Here is a 25,753-nt window from a genome sequence, read left to right as displayed (position 1 = left end):
ATGGAATTACCATAGAAACAGATAGAGTCAAGGATATGGCCACATGCAAAGACACAGACACAGCCACAGCCACAGCTATAGCCCTAGACACGGGCATGGAAAAACTGTAGATACAGACACAGCCACGGGCACAGCCATGGGAAGAGCCACATATATAACCATGGAATAACCATAGATCCTGCCACAGCCACGGAATAACTGTAGATACAGACGCAGCCACAGATGCAGCCACGGACACAGCCATCACATGCCCATGGCTGCCGAAGAGTGAGAGGCACAGAGAGCAGGGGGGAGCCTCAGATTCTGGGAGCTGCTGTTTGAATGCACCAATGGACTCCGATATGCTGATCCAGGCCTGTCCTGTGCCACCCACTGGTACAATCCATCCTGTACCCTCCCCTCAGCTTGGGCCAAACCCACCACACCCACAGATCTTCTGGGCCAGTTTGATCTTGAACACGGAAGCAGCTGCCCAGGGGCTGTGACGCAGCCCCCAAGGCCCAGGCACCCCGAGAAAGAGGCAGGGTGTTGTTGCTCTCTGAGGAGTCTCTACTAGACACCAGAACTTAGGACTGAACCGGGCTCTGGGTGCTTTCAGAGGGGACACTGCTTCCATTGCTGCAGAGACTTGGCTCATAGTTTGGCGGCTTTTCTTTACTCTTGTCCCAAGATGCCCGCTGAACCCCCTCTCCTCTCAGTGACCCCTGATTGATCTTTCTTCCACGGGCCACGGAATCTGGTCCTGGGAAGTGGCCTGGGCGGAAGCCTCCAACTTTACCACAATGCCTAGCTCAGACCAGGCAGGTTTCTAGGAGCAGCAGTCCTCCCCCCCCCCCCATGCTGATATCACCATGAGGGGACCCTTTGGACACCTCATTATTTTTTAAAATTTTTGGTCCACACTCAGAGGTGCTCAGGGAGTTACTCCTGGCTCTGTGTTCAGAAATCACTCCTGGCAGGCCCGGGGACCATATGGGATGCCGGGGATCAAATCCGGGTCGGCATGTGCAAGGCAATCCTACCTGTTGCGCTCTCGCTCCAGCTGCACAGCACCTTGTTCTGTAACACAAGAATGGAGCTTGGGGTGAGAATTTGGGGTTCTTGGGGTGAGAATTTCCCAGGTGCTGCTTGGATTCTGGAGCACTGTGAGGTTCCCTTGTGGTCCAATTCAAAGCTCAGAGATACCCTAGTGTCACCCCAGGTTGGACAGCTCCCCCAGGCGAGCATGACAAGCACTGGGAAGGCTCAGATTTCAGGGTCCCAGCCAAGAGGCAAACCCACCATGGGGAGGGTCCTGAAACTCCGGGGTGTCCCCTCCTCAGGAGCTTTATGTCCATAGGGGCTGCATTGTCCTTGGGACCCCATGGCTTCTGTGCAGGCTGAGACATCCAGGTAAGGGTCCTCTCGGAGGACATAACGGGGGACAGTTTGCAGCCAAACCCATCCTTCATCCATTGGGAGCTTGGAGCTCCCAGCATGGTGGGGCAAAGCAGCAGAGTCAGTCAGGCCAGGGGGCTGGAGGTGGCCAGGGGAGGGAGGAGACAGGCTCTGGGGTACGGGAAGGAGGGCTTTGCAGTTGGTGCTCGCCTAGGGTAGGAGACTGAACCCCAGTGCCTGATGGCTGCTCTGTGGCCTCTCTTAGAAACACCCTCTCTCCCTGCACCCGCACCTTCACTCACTCACTGGCTGGGGAACTGGAGGAAAAGGCAGGCGATGCCAGAAGGGGGAGTTGTGAGACCAGAAAGCAAGCCCAGCTGTTTTCTGCAGCTGGTCTTAGAGACAGGCAGGACCGCAGCCAACGGAGATGCCAAGGATGCCCAGGGCAGTGGGCATGGGCAGTGGGCAGAGCATGGCCATGCCAAGGGTCCTGGGCCAGGTCCACACTACGAGTACCTCCCAGAAGAGCAGAACAAGTCCAGCAAAGGCTAGAGCTTGATCTGGGGCTGGAGGGGAAGGAAGCCTGGATAGTGGGAAGGCGTGGTCAGAGACTGCTTCCATACTGTGTCCTTAGTGGCTCTGCAGCCCCCCCATAATCTGGCCTTGAGAGTGGGGGTGCCAGAGACAAGCACTTAGGGCTACCCCTTGGAAAGCCAAGGGGGGCAGTCCTGAAGATGGAGCGAGCCTGTGACAGACCCCAGACCCTCAGCACACGCTCCAGGGAAGATGCGGGTGGGTGGGTCAGGGGTGTTTGTATTTCTTGTTGAGGTGGTGGAATGCCAGCTTGTGGGAGGATCCACCTGTTGTCAGGCCCAAAAAGCCTCTTTTCCTGCCTCTAAGAAGACTCCCCCTTTGGCGCCTCCCATGGGGCTGATATCCACAGAGTCCTTCAGCCCCGCTGCCTGGCAGCGGGAACAATGTGGAAGGTTTGGGCTCAACTGCACTGCATGGCGGCAGTCTGGGGTTCATGTCCCACGCTTGTGTCTCATGGAAAATAGCCAGTGGACGTGGACGCGGCCTCCCTGCCCCCTGGCTGACTGCAAGGAGGGGGTGCCCGGGGCCATCGGGACTGAGGGGCCTGGGCAGGGCAAGGCTGTCGCCGCCTACCAGCCTAATTGCTTCTTCCATGGGCAGTAGGCTGCGGACTGTTCTAGCAAACAGCCGATTAGGGAGTCCCAGGCTTAATGAGTGTGTGGGAAGGTCAGGGGCCTGCGCTGGGCAGAAATGAACGGAGCAGAGAAGGGCCTTGTCAGCTGCGGCCAGGGGACGAGGAGGTGGGGACGGCAGTGACACCTGTCAGGGCCGCGTCGGCCTCTGTGAAATATGGGCCCTGTCACCACGGCTGGAGCTGGTGGCCTCATTACGGCGGCTGGCGGCTACTGAGACAGGGAGAAAAGCTTCCTGCAATGGGGCAACCGTGGCAGCTACACCAGGCCCTGAGCACCTGCCCGGACCCACTAGCCCTGCCCCGGCTCACTCAGCCCCGCCCGGCTCCACTTAGCATTGCTGGTCCACACTCACCCCTACCTGATTCCCACTCACCCCTGCCCCTTTGCCACTCACCCCTGCCCAGCCCCAGTAATAAGTGGCACTTAGCACTGCTGGTCCACACTCACTCCTAACTGGTCCCCACTCACCCTTGCCCCTTCCACATTCACCCCTGCCCCCTTCCACTCACACCTACCCCTTCCCCACTCACCCCTGTCCAGCCTCAGTATAAGTAGCTCTTAGGACTGCCGGTCCCCACTCACCTACCTTGTCCCCACTCACCTATCTTGTCCCCACTCACCCTTGCCCCTTCCCCATTCGCCCCTGCCCAGTCCTAGTCCTAAGTGGCACTTAACTCTTCTAGTTCATACTCACCCCTACCTGGTCCCTACTCATCTTTGCCCATTTCCCACTCACCCCTGCCTGGCCTTAGTTCTAAGTGGCACTTAGAACTGCCGGTCCACACTCATCCCTACCTGGTTCCCACTCACCCCTGCCTCTTCCCCACTCACCCCTTCCCAGTCCTAGTGCTAAGTGGCTCTTAAGACTGCCGGTCACACTCACCCCTACCTTGTCCCCACTTATCCCTGCCTCTTCCCCACTCACCCCTGCCCCTTCCCCACTCACCCCTGCTGGGCCCCAGTACTAAGTGGCTCTTGGGGCTGCCGGTCCACACTCACCCCTACCTTGTCCCCACTCAACCCTGCCCCTTCCCCACTCAGCCCTGCCCCTTTTCCACTCACCCCTGCCTCTTCCCCACTCACCCCTGCCAGGCCCCAGTGCTAAATGGCTCTTGAAACTTCCAGTCCACACTCACCCCTACCGTGTCCCCACTCAGCCCTGCCCCTTTCCCACTCACACCTTTGGGCCATAGATCTTGGTTGTCTATTGTAACCCTCCCCCAACTTCCTTCTATCTCTCCTGGAGAGGGATACCAGCCCACTTCTGGGAGGGGGGTCTATGGAAGGTAAAACAAAGGGGAGACTGAGGAGAGGATTCAGCAAGAAGCCTCAGCAGAGGTAGGCAGCATGGAGAGAGCAGAGTCAGGATTACATGCAGGGCACCACATGGAGCCTGCTTAAAAGGTTAGCTTAGAAGCCACGCATGGTGGCTTGGGCCTTTAATAAAGTTTCAGGTCTCCTGACTTCTACTGACGGCCAGTAGGCCAGTAGCTCATTTCCTTGCTATGATCCTGAACCCTCAGACCCACCAGCTGGAAGGGATGCAGGTGCCCGGGCTGACCGAGACAGGCCTCACCATCCATCCACCATCCTCCATCCCCATCCAGGACTGCTACTAATTTAATCAATTCTACAGTCTATGTAGTGACTGGGGGAGCAGACACTTCTTTCCTTAGGCACTGGTGCACCTCATCTTCCTCTACTGGGGATGGGCACAAGTTTTCATGTGAGTCCCTCTGGGCCAAAGAGACCATGTGGCTGGCCCTAGGAAAATCTCCTGCTCCCTCATCCTGGCCTGCAGTGGCCTTGCCAGGGTTAGGGTTAGGCTTAGCACTGGTGTTAGTGTTGGGTTTAGGGCTAGGGTTTGGGTCAGGATTAGGGGTAGACTCTCCCCTAAGTCAGAGTCTGGGGGTACCTCGGAAGGAGCCTCATGTGAGTCCTCTAGCTGGGAAGTCAGGTCCCAGGGTCCATTCTGCAGATACACCTTTGTTGTATTTCCCTCCCTCATGTTGTTCTGGGGCAAAGCCATCACCATAGCCCTGCCTTTAGGGTCTTTCCTTTCCTCTGCTCATGGCAGTCCTAAAATATCAGGGCCTAACAGATGCTCCCATGCCTTGAGGATCTCAGGGACACTTGTGCAGGGAACTTGGGTCCTCCTGAAATGGAGGTGTCTGCTCAGGAGATGGCACAACTGATGCCATGGGTGCTGGAATATGGTGAGGTGGAGCTTCGAGAATCAATTCAGCCCTTGTCACCATCCAGGCAAGGCTTTCCTGCAATCACTGCCCTGTGGTAGATGTGGATTTATGGGGACTCAGAGATGCTGGGGACAGTGTTCAGGTAAGCCCAGGTCTGTGGCCAAGAGTGGTACACATACATGGTCAGTAGAAGGTGTAGGAAATACTGTTCTACCTCAGACTATCTTGAGAAAGTTGGTGCACAAACCAACTTCAGGATCCTGTTCTTTTCTATCCCCGAAGCCAGAATCCATAAAAGGTATCGAGGGCACAGAGGCTGAACTCTCCAGATCTCTCTGGAATTCTCCAGAACTCTCTAGAAGTCTCCAGAGCTCTCAGAACTTTTCAGAATTCTCCCAGATCTGGTCTTTAGAGGGGTTTTCAATGATTTGATTCAATTGGCACCAAACAGAAAAGGCTTGTCCTGGCATTAGAAATGCGAGCTGACATACAAAGACGCCCCACAGAACAGTTGATGTAGAAAGATGCCTCAGAGTTCTCCAGAACTCTCTGGAAGTTTCCAGAACTTTCCAGAAGTCTCCCAGATCTGGGCTTTAGGATTGGGCTCTACCGGCAACAAACAGGAAGGTTTTGCTTGGCATTAGAAATGCGAGCGAGGGGCCCGGAGAGATAGCACAGTGGCATTTGCCTTGCAAGCAGCCGATCCAGGACCAAAGGTGGTTGGTTCAAATCCCGGTGTCCCATATGGTCCCCTGTGCCTGCCAGGAGCTATTTCTGAGCAGACAGCCAGGAGGAACCCCTGAGCACCGCTGGGTGTGGTCAAAAAAAAAAAAAAAAAGAAATGAGAGCGAGGAACTGGAATGTTAGAGCAGCGGTAGGGCATTTGTCTTGCATGTGGCTGACCCAGGACAGACCTTGGTTCAATCCCTGGCGTCTCATATGGTTCCCCAAGCCAGGAGCGATTTATGAGCACAGAACCAGGAGTAACCCCTGAGCATCACATGATGGGTGTGATCAAAAACCAATAAAATAATAATAATAATAATAATAATAATAATAATAATAATAATAATAATAAAAAGAAATGTGAGCAAAGTGAAGGGAAAGAAGAAGAGACAAGAGATACGTCTCAGAAAGGACAAGGAATGGCCAGTAGATATAGATGGGAGGGAGACAACAGTCTTTTCCAGAAGCTTCTAGGCCTCATCTCCAGGACAACTGCTCTGGTTCCCACGGGGAAGCCCGAGACTGGTGGGGTTGGAGGTCACAGACAGGGGGAGGGTGAGCCGGGAGCTGCCCAGGGCTGGCCAGCAACATCTGCTCACCTGCCTCCAGCTGTGGCTTCTGGGGGTGAACCTGGTGGGGCCGGTGGCTGGAATCCTGTGGCTCGGGCCACGCTGCCTGGCCCAGCCGTTCATTAGCAGCTCTTTTCCCTTTCTCTCCTTCTAGCCTCGGCGCTGGGGACTGTTGGAGCTCCCCAAACGCTCCGAGGAGCTTAATTGCTGCTGAGATGGTGTATTAATGAGGAACCCACCAGAGAAACGAGCTGGCAGGAGATAAATATGAGCATCATTAGGACCAGGTGGTGGAGCTGGCTGGCAGGGCTGCAGGGGCGGGTTGGCCGAGGCACCCACTGGAGCCCGGCAGATCTGCTCCACGTCCGGCCCTGCAAAAGGGATTCTTGAGCTCAGACCAATCATCCGTCACTTAACCCGCAGATTCTGGCCTGGGCCACATCCAGAAGTGCCTTCAGAGCCATGTGGGAGCCCCTTTGGGGTGACTCACCCGGGACCTGCCAGCACAATGGCACAGAAGGTCTGGGGGAGTGTTGGTTTCCATGGCATGGGAGACCAGTCCTGAGTCCCAGCTCTGAGTCCCAGCACCAAGACCAGCACTGACCCAGCACCGAGACTTGCTTCATGAGCATCTGGTGCCCCCCAGGGAAGTAGGTAGGATAGTGGGCCTGCTGGTCTGCAGCTGGTTTCTCAGGGCTGGGGAGCATTGACTTTGGGGAAGGCGCTTAACTCACCAGGCAGTAGCTGATTCGGCTCAGTTTCTGGTCTCCTGAGAATTCCTGGGCATGGCCTCTGAGCACAGAATCAGGAGTCAACCCTGAGCATCTCTGGGTTTGAGCACCACTCACCAAAGTCAAGAACTTCCTCCCTCAGCACTCCCCAAAGGAGCTCCTGTAGGGGACCAGAGTAATAGTGCAGCAGGGAAAGTGTTTGCCTTGTACTTGTACGTGGCTGATGGAGGTTCGATCCCTGGCATTCCATAGGGTCTCTTGAGCCAGCCAGATGTGATTCCTGGGTGCAGAGCCATGAGTAACCTCTGAGCACAGCTGGGTGTGGCCCCCAAACCAAAATAAATAGATAGATAGATAGATACTTTTAATTCTATTTTAATTTTTTGGGGGGTTTTTGGGTCACACCCGGCGGTGCTCAGGGGTTACTCCTGGCTGTCTGCTCAGAAATAGCTCCTGGCAGGCATGGGGGACCATATGGGACACCGGGATTTGAACCAACCACCTTTGGTCCTGGATTGGCTGCTTGCAAGGCAAATGCCGCTGTGCTATCTCTCCGGGCCCAGATAGATACTTTTAATTCTATTTAAAAAAATTTTTTTTTTTTTGGTCAGACCCGGCAGTGCTCAGGGGTTCCTCCTGGCTCTACGCTCAGAAATTGCTCCTGGCAGGCTTGGGGGACCATAAGGGATGCCAGGATTGGAACGACCGACCTTCTGCATGAAAGGCAAATGCCTTACCTCCATGCTAATTCTATTTTAATTTTACCGAAAACATTGTGATTTACAAAGTTGTTCATAGTTGGGTTTCAGAACCAATCCCACCACCAGTGTCCACTTCTGTCCACCAATGTTCCCCAAGTGCATCCCTACCACCCCTTTGCCCCCAATTGTCCAGTATAACAGGCCCATATTAAGTTTAGATGGTTGAAATTTGGGTTTCTTGATTCCATTGTTGTTGCCTATGGCTTGAATATTTAGTTCTTTTCTTTTTTAATACCACCAATGCACCTGAATCCAATGCCCCTGGATGGGCCCCATCCTCTCATATTTGTGTTTCTCCTCCTTTCTTTTCTTCTCCTTCATATAGTTCGGGGCCAAGGGTGTTTGAGATAACTCCCATTTGAGCCATTGCATTTCTTCATGCAGTTATTCTAAGTACCACATATAAGTGATATCATTCTGTATTTATCCTTCTTCTTCTTCTGGCTTACTTCATTTAATGTAATATCTTCCAGTTCCAACCACGTAGCTGCAAATTGCTGATAGCATCCTTCCTTACAGCTCTGTAGTATTCCATTGTATATATGTACCACATCTTCGTGATCCACTTGTCTTTTGTTGGCCATCTAGATTGACGCCAAGTCTTGGCTATCATCCTGAGTGCTGCAATGAGTCCTGGTTGCATTTCCCCAGCAGCATTTGGACAGACATATGCTCATGGCAGAGACTGACATCCCTCACTGCCCCCAGATTTTTTGCAGAGACAGACTTGAAGAATATTTGTTATTGAACATGGACACAACTCTACAGCCAGGTGCATGGAACTGACCACCTCACTCATTTTTCGACGCAGACGGGTGCAGCAGATGGATGGAGCACAGACACCACGACCCATGTGTGTGCCTTTGTCCTTCCCAAACCCTGGACCAGTTCTGGCTTTGGAAATAATTCAAACACTCAGAGCTCAGTGCTTGCATACTCAGCCAAGGGGTTTTCACCACGGGGATTCTGTGTGAGGGTTTCTCACAGTCTTTGAAATAAAATTATTTGAATGGAGGAGGAGAAACACAAATATGAAAGGATGAGGGCCAGGGGCTAAGCGGTCTCAGGTGCATTGGTGGAGATTAAAAAAAAAGTACAGAACTAAATCCCCAAGCCAATGGATCAAGAGACCCACTGAAATCAAGAGACCCAAACTCGAGCAATCTAAACTATTTATTTTAAACTTTATTGATTGATTGATCCATTGATTGATTGGTTGGTTTCTGGGCCACACTCAGGGGAGCTCAAGGGTCACTCCTGGCTCTGTACTCAGAAATTGCCCTTGACAGGCTGGGGGACCATATGGGATGCTGGGAATCAAACCAAATCCCTCCCAGGTTGGCCACATGCAAAGCGAATGCCCTATCGCTGTGCTATCTCTACAGCCCTGCAATCTAAACTTAAAAAAATGGGCCTGTTATACTGGCAGGTTGGGGGGGGCAATGGGGGGTTAAATGGGATGTACTTGGGGAATATCGGTGGAGGGAGGCAGACACTGGTGGTGGGATTGGCCCTGAAACCCAACTATGAATGACTTTGACAATCATAATGGTGGGGCCGGAAAATAGCATGGAGGTAAGGCATTTGCCTCGCATGCAGAAGGACGGTGGTTCAAATCCTGGCATCCCATGTGGTCCCCTGAGCCTGCCAGGAGCGATTTCTGAGCCTAGAGCCAGGAGGAACCCCTGAGCACTGCCGGGTCTGACCCAAAAACCAAAAAAAAAAAAAAAAAAAAAAAAGAAAAAAAAAAGAAAAACACAATGGTCCAATAAAATAACATTTTAAAAAGTAAAACAAAAAAAAAAATTTTTTTTTGCATTTGGGCTACTTCCGGCTCTCCTTAGGGGCTGGGCCAAGTGGGGTGCTTGGGGCTGGGCAGGGCTCTCAAGGGCGGAAGTGAGGGCCACATGCAAAGTTCATTCCTTCCTCCATGGACCGTCTCCCCCACACCCTTAGTCTGTTCTTTAGAAAAGAGTGAGAACAATGTGGAAAAGTTCTGAGAACCACATAGAAAAGGAAAAAAACTAAACGCCTGTAAATGAACATGCTCATTGGGGCTTTCAGCAGAACAAAGAAATATCAGGGAGAAAATGTACCTTTTGGGGTTTCTTCTCACCACACCCTCCCAGACCTCACTCTCTCCCAGAACTTCATTAATTTAAGGCTTCTGAAACAGGCAATATTTCAAAACTGTAAAACATAGACTAGTCGCGGGCACCTGGCATTTGCATATAAATAGAAAAAGAGCCCAGGCCCACACTTTTAGGGAAAAATGATTTTTTTTTTACAATTTTTATATAATTTTCACTAAATTAGCCTTTAAAAATGTCCTTGTCATGTAGATTGATTTTTTTTTTTTGCTTCCCATTTAAACAATAAAAATAAATTTCTCTCAAAGAAATGATGACCCGAAGCTTCGGGGCCCAGGTTCCAGCATGCGGGGGAGCAGGAGATACACCATTGCCCTGGCCCGGCCTCTGTCAGTCGCCTCCCTGGGACAGTCCAGAGTTTCTAGAAAGTTCTCTGCAAACCCAGCAGCTCATGGAGGGTTGCAAAGATTACCAATATATTTTTTTTGGGGGGGCCACACCCAGTGGTGCTCAGGATTTCCTCCTGGCTCTGTGCTCAGAAACCACTCCTGGCAGGCTTGGGTGGTCCTATGGGATGCCAGGGATTGAACCAGGGTTGGCCAGTGCAAGGCAAATGCCTTCCCCGCTGTGCTGTCGCTCCAGCCCCAAGTCTCCCAGTTCTTTGCTCATGTTTTGATGAGGATCCAGTTTGGGGGATGCATCTCCCACACGCCTTTGAGGGGGACAACCCATCGGGCCACACTCCCCACTAGTTTGGGTATCCTTTTGAGATCTCTCTCACGGCATCTCCCCAGAAAACAGGCGTAGACTCTCCCAGGAGGAGCTTTCAACCCAGATGCTCCCGAGCGGGCTCGAGTGACAAGCTTAATCCAGCTTTAGTCTGTCCCGACACCCCAGCACAGCCCCCGCACCCTGATTCTGCGGCCCCCACGTGTCTGGAGCACATGGGAAGGAGATCAACTCAATTACATTTTTGCTGAGCCCGGTGCCTCCTCGTGTGAATTATGCAGCAGCCGTGCACGGCGCAGAAGTAAGTACAAATAAGCAAATGTCACTTGTGAGGGCCCCTCAAAGAGCATCTGATTAGAAGGGAGCCGTGGACATAAATACTGAGGCTGGTCTTTTAAATGTCACAGAGTGAGAAATATACTCTCAGCCATACAAATCTCCCCCCCTCTCTCTCCCTTCTATCTCTCTCTCTCCTCCTTACTCTCTCTGGGATTCCCATGTAATATGCATGAAGATGAGCAGAAGTGAGTTTGGAAAAATCAGTCATTTGGGGCCCTGGGAGGTCTCAACATGGTGGCGGTAACAGGGGCGAGCTCAGTTCCTCTGGGAATAGCGCGGTCAGCAGGGGGAGGCCTGGGGCACCTTCCGGAACGTTCCATCCTGCCGTGTCCACCCGAGGTAACTCTGTGGAACGGGCTTTCTGCGAGGCAGGACTTAGCGGGGATTCCAGTCCTGGCTTTTGTGCAAGGCATTAGAGGGACAAGAAGTCGAGGATATTTTCCTCGTAGACTTAATGTTCAACATGGCATGACATTCGACCCACCAGGGGCTCCCCCTGTGCTGGTTCCTGTTTAGGGTGAGGACGGGAGACACGGGCTGGGCTGCAACACAGATTGTCACATCCTGACAGTAGTGTCCGAGTCAGGAGCCCTTCTGTCACCAGCAGTATCTTGTTCTCAAGTCCTGCCAGGGTGCAGGCCAGGGTGCGCCAGCTGCTGCTCCCTGCAGCCCAGGCCCCCACTCTGCCACACTGGCCCTGGGTTTGCCTGTGGGTGCTGAGGGAAGCTGGCAGGACAGATGGGTGGGGGCAGCTCTGAGGTAAGGCACAGGGTGATAGTCAGAAAGGCCAAGGGAAGGTGATTCTTTTTGGTTTTTTTTTTGGGGGGGGGGGCTCAAGTGTTATTCCTGACTGTGTGGCTTGGGGGACCTTATGGGACGCCGGGGGATCAAATCAAGGTCCGTACTTGGTCAGCCGCGTGCAAGGCAAATGTCCTACCGTTGTGCCACCACTCTGGCTCCGGAAAAGTGATTCTTATGGGGTTTCAGGGGCTGGTCTGGGCTCCTTAGCTTGGAAGGCTTGATCACCTCCTCTGGCCCATCCTTCCTCCTCCCTCCCATCCTTCCTCATTCTTCCTGTTCTCCCTCCTGTCCTTCCGTCCTTCCTTCTTACCTCCTTCCCTCCTTCTTCCCTCCCTTCTCTTTTTCTTTCCCTCCTCCCTCCCTCCTCCTTTTCTTCCTCTCTCCCTCCCTTCCTTTCTTCTTCCTTCTTTCCTTCCTACCTACCTTTTCTTCTCCCTTCTTTCCTCACACCCCTGCCCTCTCTCCTCTCTCCCTTCTTCCTCTCTCCTTCCTCCCTTCATTCCTCCCTTCCTTTCTGCCTGCCTTTCTTCCTCCCTCCCTCCCCCTTCCTTTCTCCCTTCCTTCCTCCCTCTCTCCTTCCTTCCCCTCCCTCTTACTTCCCTCCCTCCCTCTCTTCTTTCCTTCCTTCCTTCCCCCCCTCGTCCTTCCTTATTTCTTCCTTCCTGTACCCCTTTCCTCTTTCTTTGTTTACACAGCCCAGAAACAGGTCAATTTTCCCAGCCATGTGAGACTTCTACCTTCCTCGCCTCTTCTTAAGTCCTGTTTTCCCTTTAGGTCATACAAATAACTGTTTTCTGCTTTTCTTTCTTGAGATGCTATTTTGCCAATTTGGAAGCAAAGTGTGGAACACATTTTTTCTAGCTTGTCGAGAATCTTAGTCCAGCGCTGAGGTGGTGAGAGAATGAATATTGCTCGCAATAATCACCTTTCCCGAGAGTCTCTGCTGGACGCCGAAGCTCTCTGGTCGCCACCGATCCTCATCTGCGAGAAAAGATAGATATTTTTTGTACATGTAAAGTTGTTTTTCTTTTCTCTGGTATCCTTGTGACGTGAGTTGCTCCAAGGCAAGGCTATTAGTAGGATTTCGTGGGGAACAAGGGTCTATTCTGGGGTCTTCCTCTAGCCAAAGATGCTGTTGAATTTTCTGAGTTTCATGGTCTCACAAAGACCCTCTTTGTTTCTCTTAAAACTCTACCTGGGGCCGGAGAGATAGTATGGAGGCAGGGTGTTGGCCTTGCATGCAGAAGGACAGTGGTTTGAATTCCGGCATCCCATAGGGTCCCCTGAGCCTGCCAGGAGCGATTTCTGAGCATAGAGCCAGGAGGAACCCCTGAGCGCTGCAGGGTGTGACCCAAAAGCCAAAAAACAAACAAACAACAAACAAACAAAAAAAACCTCTACCAGAAGCAGATTGACTGGCGCGTGTTTGTTCCATGCTGTGTGGCCTTCAGGAGGAGATGGGGCAGGTAGCGTGGTCTGGCCTCTATCCAAAGCTGCCAGCAAGACTCTTCCAGCAGGAGGGAGAAAGACAAGGCCTCCGTCCTCAGTGGCAATGGGATAGGCCCCCCAGGACCCAATCCAGCCCGGCTGAATGGAGAGTGGGGGAAGCAGACAAGGGGCTGGGACCCCAGTAGGGATAGTGGCAGGTGGGACAAGGGGAGCTGAGATTGGGGGAGGTCCTTTGAAGGTCTGAGGTCCTTGCCTCGGCCTCATGAGGGCCAGTCCCTGCCTCAGCCCTGTGAAGATCTATCCCTGCCTCATTCCAGGAGGATCTGTCCCTACTTCAGTATTGTGAGGGCCTGTCCCTGCCTCAGCCCCATGAGGGAAAGGGGGGGGGGGTGTCCGCCTCTCTTATAGCCATTCTAGAAAAGTCCTGAGCCAGGCAGTCAGGGGTTTGTCTACCAAGTAGAAGTGTTTTTTTTTTGTTTTGTTTTGTTTTTGGGCCACACCCGGTGGGTGTTCAGGAGTTACTCCTGGCTCTGCGCTCAGAAATCACTCCTCGCAGGCTCAAGTGACCATATGGGATGCCAGAAATTGAACTGGGGTCTGTCCTGAGCTGGTTGCATGCAAGGCAAATGCCCTATTGCTGTGCTATTGCTCCGGTTCCTTTTACTTTTTTTTCTTTTGGGGTACCAAGGAGAAGTTTTTGATGGTCACAGTTTGAGGAGATTTTTAGCTATGCGAATGTTGTCTCAGTGCCCCACTTCTGTCAGAAAACTAGGGGAGTCAGTCCTGGGGAGTGACTGACAGGGTGGCCGGGTGTGGGTCCAGCATTGCTCAGCTGCATCTGGGTGGGGAAGTTTGCATGCAGAGAGCTTGCAGCTGTGGTTTATCATGCCAGGAAAGCAGTTAACTGGTGATTTTGGCTAGCACAGAAGTTAATTTTAGATTTGCAATTTAAGTTAAAAAGTAGAAGGGAACCGACTTCCCTAGAAACGAACTCCATATGTCTGTGAGGACCCGGCATCTCCAGAAAGTTTATTTATTGGGTTAACGAGGGCTGTTTAAGTATTTAAGAGAAGGGCCCCGCGTTAACGAGGCCCCTCCGTTGCTCCCGAAGAGGAAGACCACAATCATCCATTCGGGAATGCATCTTGAAATATTTAAGTGAATTTAATTTACTAACTTATTAAAACTTAAATATTTATAAAATAGTAGATTTATAAATAGAACATGAGCATTTTTTTTCAGTCAAACTCCTAGGTTTTAGTAAAGTTGAATTTGACCATATTTACCAGGAGGCTGTGAGGAGGAAAAAACTCAGGGAACAGGAGGTCCCCTGTCTGCAAAACTCCCAGAAGGACAGAGGCCGTGTGGCTAGTGGTCCTGGCCAAGAGCCCGGAGTGTGAGAACCAGCCCCAGTGTGACAAGGCATCAACTTAGATGGGGCGCACAGCTGCAAGTACTTCAGAGGGCCCTAGGGTGTAGACATGGTGATGATGGGGAAGTGGTGAGTCCTGGATGCTGAGCAAATGCTCTCACTAGCCTGCTCTGCTGGGCAGGACATGTGGGTCCAGTGCTGGAACTGCCCCATCACCAGGGCCTAGCTGTGCTGTGAGTTCCCGGAGTCTCCTTCTTCCCTTCTGCCCTGTGCAGTGATGGGTGACAGATACACGAGAAGTATGGTGGCCAGGCAAAAACAGGGTGCTGTCCAGGCCTGCCCCGAGAGTCAATTCACTCCTTGGAACTGCCATTGTTTTTCCCCACGGAGGTCTGGAGCTGGAGGGACGCAGCTGTCCCCATTAACTCGGCAATTGCTAGATCAGGGCCCTGTCTGCGCAGGCCGAAGAGGCCTGTGGTCTGACAAGGCCTTTGGCGCGTGGCTGACAGTCTTAAAATTTCTGCACGGGCTGGAAAAGCAGCCTTGGTTTCCAGGTAAGAACCAGCTGGACTCAGCAGGGAAATGACAGACTGTCTGCACAGCCATTGGGCAAGAGCAGAAACGGGGGTGTAGAGAAGGCCTCAAAGCCCCAGTTTCCAGGCCAGTGAACAGGGCTGTTGCCTCAAAGACTCCTCCCCACCCTCTGTCCGTGTCCAGCCCATATTCATAGCATTCCTTGCAAATGGACCATCTTGCCAATCTCCTTGCATTTGAACCATATTTTCCAGCCTCCCTTGCAGGTGGACCCTCTTCCCAGCATCCTTTGCAGGTGGTGGACCATCTTTCCCAGCCTCCCTTGTGTTTGGACCATATTTCCCAGCCTCCCTTGCAGGTGGACCCTCTTCCCAGCAACCTTTGCAGGTGGTGGACCATCTTTCCCAGCCTTCCTTGTGTTTGGACCATATTTCCCAGCCACCCTTGCAGGTGGACCCTCTTCCCAGCATCCTTTGCAGGTGGTGGACCATCTTTCCCAACTTGTCTTGTGCTTGGACCATATTGTCCAGTCCACACCTGCCATTGACTTTAAGACCCAAGGGTCCTGGTGCTCACCTCTATCTACAGGCTCTGGACATGCAACGGATGAAAAGAGCTGGGTGCATTGAGTGAAGAGGAAAGAGAAGAAGGGAGAAGAGGATGAAAAGAGGAAGAAGAAAGAGAGGAGGAAAGAAGAGAAAGAATAAGGAGAAGAGAAAAGAGAAAAGTCCCTTCCACAGTTGGAGTTGGTTTTTGTTGGTTATTTTTGGGTCACACCTGGTGGTGCTCAGGGATTGATCCTGGGGAGACCAAATGGGTTGGCCGCATGCAAGGCAAGCACCCTCCCACTGTGTTATAGCTCTGGCCACTAAACAGTTGGAGCTGGGAGAAGCCATCAGCCTGTCTAAAAAAATTATTTAACTCTTAATCTTCCAAGCTCCTGATACTGTCTTCCCTCTTCAGAAGTTTATGGTCTAGAAAATTTGATTCTAGTTTTTTGTTTGTTTGTTTGTTTTTTGGGTCACACTCAGTGGTATTCAGGGATTCCTCCTGGCTCTGCACCCAGAAATCGCTTCTGGCAGGCTTAGGGGAACATATGGAATTTGGGAATCGAACCTGGGTTCGTTCTGGGTTGGCTGTGTGCAAGGCAAATGCCCTACAACTGTGCTATCACTTTGGTCCCATTACCTCTAGTCTTGATCTGTCAGTGCTTTGGGAGGACAGACAGAAGGACAGACAAGGCTGCCTTGCTCTGTAGGCAGCTGCAGGATGCTGGCCCCTTCCTCAGATGGCCCCTGCCCACCACCCAAATGCCACCAGACATTTTGCTCTTTCTCCAAGGCTCTTGACTATGTGGTTTCCACCCTTACCTCAGCCCAGGGAAATCCAACATGCAGACACCACACACCCTCTGTTGTTGCTTGACCTGGCTGGACATGATATGCCATCATCTCCTCATCACTGGACAGTGGACACAGGGCGGGAAGCAGCCTTGTAGCCTGGTTGGGGAGGCTGGGCCTTGGGGCACTGTCCAGTATCTGCTTTCCCAATTCATACCCGACAATCAATGAATACAGATGGCCTGTTTCTCTCGAGAAAAATACAGTTAACAGTAATATGTAGGGGCTGGAATGATAACAAAGCGGTAGGGCATTTGCCTTACCTGGGATGGACCCTGGTTTAATTCCTGACATCCCATATAGTCTGCCGAGCATGCCATGGGCAATTTCTGAGTGCAGAGCCAGGAGTAACCCCTGAGCACTGCCGGTGTGACCCAAAACAAACAAACAAACAAACATAAAATACAGCAACATTCAGCTATGAGCCCTGCCCTAGCTTCTGCCTCATTTCCAGGGGCAGGTGGGCTTGGGAGAGGACCAAGCAGAACAGAATAGGGATAGAAGATCCAAAAAGAGGCCCCACGTCCCACATGGACTCAGTCTTCACTCCTCCCTCACCAGTACTGGACCTTTGTTTAAAAGGCAAAGCCCAGGGATGGGAAGAGATCTTCCGGGCAGGAAAAAAGGAGCAGCAAGCACTTGGCGAGAGCTGTAGGCCTGTGAGCCCCTAGCTGCATCCAGGCATGGGAACTCATCGCTGCCCATTATCCTCGCTTCATGGCGGATTGCGGAATCCAGTTCAAATCACAGCGTCGCGTTTTCCTGGCAGGAACCCTCGTGACCTATCATTTAGCCGAACCTCTCTTATTAAGGGCTAATGGAAAAGCCAAGCCTGGGCTGGATAAGCACAGGTTTTCTTTTTCGCAGCTAATAAAAGCCAGTTCCCGAGAGGATCCGGATTCGAAAATTGTGTCGGGTTCACCATAGACACCCTCATGTCTTCTGTGTGGGCCACACCCCCTGCATTGCATAACTCTTCACCGGGAAGGGCAGTGTGGACCGACCCGGGCCTGGCTTGTTTCTAGGGAGATGTGAGACACTGTTAGATGACACCTTGTTTTACCCCAAACAAAGATCATCTCTGGTTCCTTAGTATATTTGTTTACAACTTGGTTTTACCCCCAAATAGGAATTGTTTTATATGTAAACCTGGATGAGACTGGCTCAGGGTAGCATGAGCTATCTGCCCTTACCCTATCCTGACTCCTTCACTTGGGGGGTGCACTCTAGACAATAAAAACAACCCATCTGGGGGCTGGAGATATAGCACAGTGGTAGGAAGTTTGCCTTGCACACAGTCAAACCAGAGCGGATGGTGGTTTGAATCCAGGAGTCCCATACGGTCCTCGAACCTGTCAGGTGTGATTTCTGAGTGCAGAGCCAGGAGTAACCCCTGAACAATGCGGAGTGTGACCCAAAAACTAAATTAAAAAAAACCAAACCTACCTTCTGGCAGGCAACTTGCTCTTAATATGAGCTAGACAATTGCCAAAAATACCCATGTTTCACCCTCAGCCTGGTCTGTATTATTTTGTGCACTTTAGACTTGTTCACCTGGGGTTGGAGATATGGCATGTGGAGTGATTTTACAACGCACGAAAGATTTTCTTTGCCTCGGAAGTGGTGCTAAGTTTTAGGAGCTGCTCTGGGCTGGGCTGGGGGGATTTTACAAGTACCACAGCAGTGCCTGGAGCAGAACCGGGTTCTGTGGTCTTTGTAGAGACACAGGAGAGATTTTTTTTTGGGGGGGGCGAGTCACACCTGGCAGCGCTCAGGGGTTATTCCTGGCTTTGCGTTCAGAAATTGCTCCCGGTAGGCTCGGGGGAACATATGGGATGACAAGGATCGAACTCATGTTTGTCCTGGGTCAGCCACGTGCAAGGAAAACACCCTACCTCTGTGCTAGCACTCCAGACCCACAGGAGAGATTTGATTTCAGACATTCTGATATTGGGGGATGCAGATGCCAGGGCAGTCTGGTGTCTTTACCGGTCGGGCAGCAGCTGTGCCCATATGTGCCCCTGCACCGCTCAGGCCTCTGATCTCTGCCCTCTCCCCTGAAAGCTTTGGGTCTCAGGTGTTCCCTCACCTGCTTCCTTGACTAGTTTTAAATTTCAAATCAGGATGTTTTAAATCAGGACATTTTAAAACTGATTTCACCCCCTCTCTTTCTACAAGTAGAATCATGTCATCCACAAGAGCCACTCGGGCCTCAGCAGGGGCACAACACTGCCCCCCTTTTCCATCTGAGGGGGCTCCATGCTCTGTCACTCTGCAGGAGACAGTGCTGCCAGCTGAGAGGAGCACAGGGGCATGTTGGGCAGGGCTGCAAAGGAGCACCAAGGCCTCGTCCGTCCCGAGGGCCCAGCTCTGGGGAGGGGATTTGCGGTGCCTTTACAGCTTGCACCTCTCCTGTGGAGCCTGCCGCTTTTCTCCTTTCTCACGTGAACCCTGGATTGAGGTTTGGGGAACCCCTGTCCATGCCTGCGTTGGCCCTTCCCCTGGCTGGTCTCACCCTCAAGACAGGACTCAACTACAAGGGCTGTGTTGGACCTTATCTCTGCTCCGAACAATGCTTCAGAGGTGGATGAGAGAGGTCTTTATCACAGCGGCCTCTCTCCTTGTTGGCAGGTACTCAGAGTTTGCACAAAAAACTGTCATTTATGGATCTGATGCCGGCTCCAGAAGTCACTGGGGCAAGGCTGGTTTGGGGCTATTGGAAAGATTTTTTTTTTATAAGCACTCACACACTCACACACATCTTTGCAGAGACACGGGCTTTGAATTCTCTTGAGGATGTGGCTAAAATGTAAATTACAATCCCAGGTAAATATTTGTGCCACTTTTTATTGTTTGCTTATTATTTATTTATTTGGTTTTTGGGCCACACCCAGAGGTGCTCAGGGGTTACTACTGACTCTGCGCTCAGAAATCACTTCTGGCAGGCTTGGGGGAACATTTGGGATGCCAGGAATGGAACCGGAGTCTGTTCCGGGTTGGCCACGTGCAAGGCAAATGCCCTACCTCTGTGCTAGTAAAAGCAGAGTTTTCCAAAAGGAATGTTGCTTTGGGTCCCCTCCAGCAGCCCCGAGGTTTCAGATCTCTCTGGGCTGTGCCAATGCAAGGGCTTGGCATCTCCTAGCAGTGGGCAGGAGAGGGTATGGGGTGGCCAGGTGTGAACTCCTTGCTCACTCCTCAGCTGCATTCACCCCCAAACAGGGTCCCAGCAGTTCCTTGGAGCTGGGCTCTGAGCCTTTCAGTGCTGCTTCAATTGTGGACTCATTCAAATTCCTCTTTCAAAGGGGGCACCCCCCAACTGCTCAGAAACGGGGCACAATGAAGCTTCAAGTCACCCTGAGTTGTGCCCATCCCTGGCTTGTGAGGGCGTTTTCTTTGGGCCCCAGGAGTGACTCCATTCCAGCCTTCATTGGTGGGGAACAGATTCCTGATTTCCATCGTTTGCAAAAATACAAAATATAGATACTCTGACCCCCCCTCCCCAAGGACATGCCCTTATTTCCTGTGCCCTCTACTGCCCCTCCCCAAGTGCTTGTGTTGGGAGCAGTGCACACTGGAAGTCTGGTTCACTGTGGCGAGCTGTGATCAGAGACCCTCCTTCTGGAACCTTCCCGTGGGCGAGGGAGGTCACTTTTCCCAGGGGTGTTTGATCAAGCAACTCAGAGTTTCCAAATTGGATGAGGAGCTTTGGCGGTTCTCCCCGGAGCAGAAAATGAAGCTGTCACTGGGCCGGCCTGGCTGACAGATCAGCATGGAGGGGCTGCAGAGCCTGTGAGCGGCTGCTCTGTGGGAGCTGTGGAGTCACAGTGGCCAGATGTGCTAACACGCACATCTGGACACACAGGCACACACATTCACAAGCACGTGTGGGGTTGCCACTTGGTCTGACACTCCAACACGTACACATTGGCCCAATTTCTGAGGGTCCCGTCCTTTCCCTGGGCCATGACCCCTCTAGAAAGGCCTACTGAGCTCAGGCTACACCTCACCCTCCTCGGGGAGTCCATTCAATTCCCCACGAGAAGCAGGGTTCTCCCTCTGTGGGTGGGCACAGTTGGCCCAATTTCACAGCACAGGGTCCCCTGACACACAGCTATGGCCCTGGGTGATGGGGACCACACTGGGCCCTCGGGTTGTCCATCTATCTGCTCTGGGCATGAGAGTAAGTGTGTTTGTGAGTGCAACTGTGCATGCGTGTGAGACTGTGTGAGTGTAAGTGTGAGTATGAGCTATGTGGGCATGTGTGTGGCTATCGCCTGTATGACTGAGTCCATAAAAGTGTGTGTGAGTTTGAGTGCATGAAATTTGTGTGTGTCAGCCTGGTTGTGAATGTATGAGCAAATGTTGTGCTCTCAGGCACGGCTCATGCCCCCTCAGGACCCAGAGTTGGGCTCTCTTCCTGGAGGCTGCTCTATCAGCCTCAAGTAGTGGGGTCTCCTCTTCCTCATCCTGAAGGACATTTCAGGCCCAGCTCCAGGGGAAGCAGATATGTGATCACCTGGTAGCTGCAGCGACTCTCATAGGCCCTACCCCACGGGCTCCCACACCCAAAGGGACGTGGGTGTCTTGCTGTGGCCCCAATTGAGGTGGGGAAGGAAGTGCCTGGGAAAGGGGAGGCACTTCCAGGGGGCACCAGGAGAAGAGCCTACATTCCTGGGGTCCCCTCCCTGCAGAGTCAGGGATTAGGACGGGACCCTGAGACCCCCAAACACGGCCGTGTCACTCATGTCTTTACCCCAGAGCATGTGACTGAGTGAAGGGAGCCATGGCGGTGGTGGACACGGAACCAGGACAGGAGACAGATCCCCAGTCATTGAGGCGCAGGAGAGATTTTCCTTGGGCTCTTTGTGAGCCGGGAAAGTGTGTTTTCGGGGCGGCCTTTTAATAAAGAAGCTGCATTATGCAAACATTAACATTTAGACCAATTAGGGGCAATTGAAGCACTTTCTCTGCTGCGGGCCAAGTGAGCTGTGCCTTATTTTTGCTTTATGAGTTGGTGCCTGTGGGGGCAGGAGCGTTGGTGGTTCTCTGCTCAGTGGGGCGTGCGTTTTCTGTTCCGTGGGACGGGGTCTCACTCTGTGAGTGTGGGGGTGAGAACAATAGCAGGCCCATGCCAGCTGTCCTGGCAGCGTGGGGACAATCAGACTGGCCCCATCACAGAAGGACGCGTCTCAGTATCCTACTCCTCCAATGGCTCCTGGGGCTGGGATGCCCCTGAAAAAGTCCAAGAGACCCTTGACCTGCCAGAGGCCAAGCAGGCAGAATTCTGACAAGATACTTCAAGCCTTTTTTAAGAGAGAAGCCAGGGGTCTTATGACAAATCCCTAGGCCGGGAGAGGGAGAGAGAGAGAGGAAGAGAGAGCTGGGTTTGGGACGAAAGTCAGGTCAGATTGAGGGACAGGTACAAGAGACAGGTCTAAGGATCAGGTAAAGGATAAACTGTCCATAAAGACACAGTCAAGGATATGTCTAAACCGGGGGAAAAAGCCATAGCCAGGAGAAGAAACAGTTGGCCAGTCTCTGCTGCTCCAGTTGCTTCTTCAACTGACACCAACAACTCCATCCCTGGAACCTCTCTGGGGTCTGGAGTGGTGGGGGTGGGGTTACAACCCTAGCCAACCAAAGGCAGTTGATTAAGGTTTTTATTGGGGGGGGGGGTGTTGGGTCACATCTGGTGGCACTCAGGGGTTAGTGCTGGCTCTGTGCTCAAAAATCACTCCTGGCAGGCTCGGGGGACCCTATGGGATACTGGGAATCGAACTAGGGTCTGTCTGAGGTTGACTGAGTGCAAGGCAAATGCCCTACCTTTGTGCTATCTCTCCAGCCCCCTGATTAAGGCTTTTCTTAAAGGGCCATGCCTCTTTTATGGCCGGTGCTGGACTACTGCTGGGGTAATACAGTAATGTAGGACAAGAGCCCCTAATCTTCTTTTAAGTGGGAGGACAGGGGATGCCCCCCTCCATGTGGCTCATAGCCCATGGGGACCCACTGATTCTGTCTCCCAGAGTAAAGCTGGGAAAAGCTACAAGTCTGTTTCCTTCTGTGCTCTGTATGACCAGACCCCCTTTCCCCTTTTTGGGGTTGTGGCCAATTCTGAGGGTTGGGGTTCAGGGGGGCATCAGCTCTATCTGGGACTCTAAGGATGGGGGTGCATTTCTTGGCAACCTGTTTCCCATCTTCTGTTGGTGATTTATGGGCTTCTGAGCATCTTCATCCTGGGAATCTGAGTTTGGATTCCCAGGGCCCAGCCCTTTCTTTCTGCCCTCAGTTTGAGCTTTCCTGGGTGAGAGCCCTGCTCCCATAACCAGACTAAGGCCTTGGGGTACACAGATCCAGGCGTGGGCCTGAGGAGCGCAACACACACAGTCTGTACATGGGTCGGGCACGTGCTAAGCACAGGCCTTCACTCTTGTGCCAGTTTGTGGCCCCTTTTCTGGGGAATTTTCACACGACCCCGAGTGCTCGATGTATAAAGCAGGTGTACAAATTAAACAACGCTTGATGGAATCGCGATGGAATCGCTCTACAGGCATCCCACATTGAGTTACACGACCCCCCAGTGGGGTTGTGTCCCCAGTTGCAGGAGCTAGAATGACACCAGGAAGCACAATATTCTACAGAAGTTATTAAGCTGATTTTAGCACAAGAAAATGGTTTGCAGCCTGGGGAAATAAATTAGAATATGAAAGCACGTAAGCAAAACACCTGAAACAATAACTAGGTCATAATTTCAGCAAGACAAGCCCAAATGCCTTCCCTCAGCTTCTCAAATACCACTTTCCTACTGGCTTGACATTTTTATTGTGGTTTTTCATCGTTTATAAAAAAAACCCCACAACCATCTGTATTTATAGTGCAAAATTATTTGCATATTTCACATTTACTGTTCTCTCTACTCTGCCACCTTGGTCGAGATGAATTCTTAACATCTGGGCGGAAATTCTTCAAGATCTCTGGTCTAGGTACCCTCCTTATGGTTAATAAAAAAATCCTTTTTCTAAAAGAAATGAAAAATGTTAGGCAAACATTTCATTTATATGCTGAGCTGTTTTGTTTTTTTTTTATTATTAAAAAAGGCAAGTTTATAACAAAAAAACTTGCTTTTCTTTCTTAATAGTCAACTCACTTCCATGCCAGAGAAGATTAGGGCTTGTGGGTATGGCACATCTCTTTCCTTGCCTTGCTGTGGCAAAGTTGCCATGAGTTCTATCCCTGGTGCCACAAAGGAATAAAAGGGAGAAAGACATATAGACAGACAGAAAGACAGGCAGGCAGACAGAGTGAGAGACAACAGAACTCTCTCCTTCCTTGTGGTGAAGTTGTCATGAGTTCTATCCCTGGCACCACAAAGGAATTAAAAGGGGGAGACAGACAGACAGACAGACAGACAGAGATAGATAGAGAGGCAGACAGAAAGAGACAGATAGGCTGGCAGGCAGACAGAGACAGGAGGAAAGCATGAATGTCTTCGCTCTGGAGTAAGGGGGGATTTTTGAGGTCAGTGTGTAATAAATGGGTCCATTCATAGCCCTGAAGGGTAGGCCTCACCCCACCTGCCAGCCCATTAGCAGATGGGGAGATGGTGGAGCCCAGGCACAGACACGTGGGCTTGCAGAGCACCTGAGGGTCAGTGGGAACAGCATGGCCCTGAATTCTGTGGTGTCTCACGACTGGCCACGTCAGCGTTCGTGGGGCTGTTCACAAAGCTGGTTTCCTCCCATTTATGGGCCCTTCCTTCCCCCCCACCTGTCAGAGATCCTCGAGGCACCACACTTGGGTGTGTGAGCAGGGAAGGCGCACGGTGACGGTGAGTGACGGTCACAGATGCGTTGCTGGCGCTAGGATGGAGGGACCACTCCTGCCTGGCTCCTTCCACTAGTCAGACAGCAGGGCGCAGACACGGTGCCCAGACCAGCGCCTTCATGCTATGGGAGCATGTGATTGTGACAGGGGTTGGCGAAGAGACTGGACTCTCCTTTTCCTCCAGATTTATGCTAGAACAGAATTAAACTGCATCCGGGGCAAGTAACGCAGACCCTTGGGTACTCATAGGGCATTGAGACGGGGGCAGTTTCCTTCCCATTTAACTATTGGAGGAATGGGCCCACCAGGAGATGCTCGGGCTCACTCCTGCCTCTGTGCTCACTCCTGGTCCTGTGCTCAGGAATTACTCCTGCCTCTGTGCTCGGGGCTCACTCCTGGCAGCTTTCAGAAAATCGTATTCAATACTGAAGATCTAATCAGGTACAAGGCAAGTCCCTTAGCTAACTCCTGTATTATCACTCTGGCCTTTTTTGTTTTAAGCAATTATAGAGTACAGAATGTGCATGCTGACAAATTCAAGTTGTTAGCTCAGCAAAATGGATTTCGCAGAAGATCTGGGTGGAGGCAAAAGCTTCCAACTTTCACACACATGTAGACAATGTTTGCTTGTAATGCAAGTGTCCTCACACAATGGGGGGCATGGGATCCCTGAGTCCAGATCCTCCCCAGGGGAGCATGCACACACACAAACACACACGCACACACATATACACACATACATACAACACAACACACACACATGCACACACATGTGTCCCTAGGGCCAGAACTAGATGCCCTGGCCCCCAGGGTCACCCCTGCTCCCTGGCTTCATCTCCTGCCCACTCCTATCATGTCTGTCTTCCTGTAGACTCTGGACCCGTTCTCCAGCCTGAAGAACGAGTCTCAGAGCACAAGGTCTCTGCATTCATGTGTCCCTTCAGCCAGCTTATTGGGGGGCTGTGCTGATGGTGCCCCATCCCCATCCACTTCCCCATCGATGCCTGATTCCTCCCGAGAGATGCGAGTTGCTTGGGGACTCAACAACTCTTTTTTTTTTTTTTTGGTTTTTTGGTTTTTGAGCCACACCTGGTGATGCTCAGGGGTTACTCCTGGCTATGCGCTCAGAAGTCGCTCCTGGCTTGGGGGACCATATGGGACACCGGGGGATCAAACCGCGGTCCGTCCAAGGCTAGCGCAGGCAAGGCAGGCACCTGACCTCTAGCGCCACCGCCCGGACTCACAACTCTTGCCACACAGCTCAGATGGCCCCACACGCAGAGTCTAGAAGGTTCCGAATGTGCGAGTGTTGGGATTGGACCCCTAAGAATGAAGTGGGGTGCAGTTGGGCTGAGACAGACCAAGCTGTTTGCCCCCTCTCCCCGGTTCCTGAGGAGTGTCTCTGGCCACTGAGGTGGGGGACAGATGGGGAAGAAGCCATGTTTTTGTGGGCCTGCAGGAGAGATCGTTGAAGCGGACGAGTGTGTCCTCACCCTTTCCTTGGCAGTTTGGATTCTCTGTCCAGCAGCAGTTCACATTCATGCTGCTTTTCTCTGGGGCTGTCAATAATTTTCCTCTTGTGTGTAGAGTCCATTGTGCTGCTCTGGAATGAATCATCTGACAAATA

The 25,753-nt window shown here is 52.0% G+C and overlaps 1 pseudogene; it reads right to left on the bottom strand.

Annotated features, from left to right (window-relative positions):
• Positions 1 to 2,733: 2,733 nt before the first annotated feature.
• LOC126001062 (histone-lysine N-methyltransferase SETD5-like) overlaps positions 2,734 to 25,753 on the bottom strand; it is a 57,808-nt pseudogene continuing 34,788 nt past the window's right edge.

This window comes from Suncus etruscus, chromosome 2 (assembly GCF_024139225.1).
Source record: "Suncus etruscus isolate mSunEtr1 chromosome 2, mSunEtr1.pri.cur, whole genome shotgun sequence".
Lineage (NCBI taxonomy): Eukaryota > Metazoa > Chordata > Mammalia > Eulipotyphla > Soricidae > Suncus > Suncus etruscus.
This window is presented reverse-complemented; position numbering and strand designations above follow the sequence as displayed.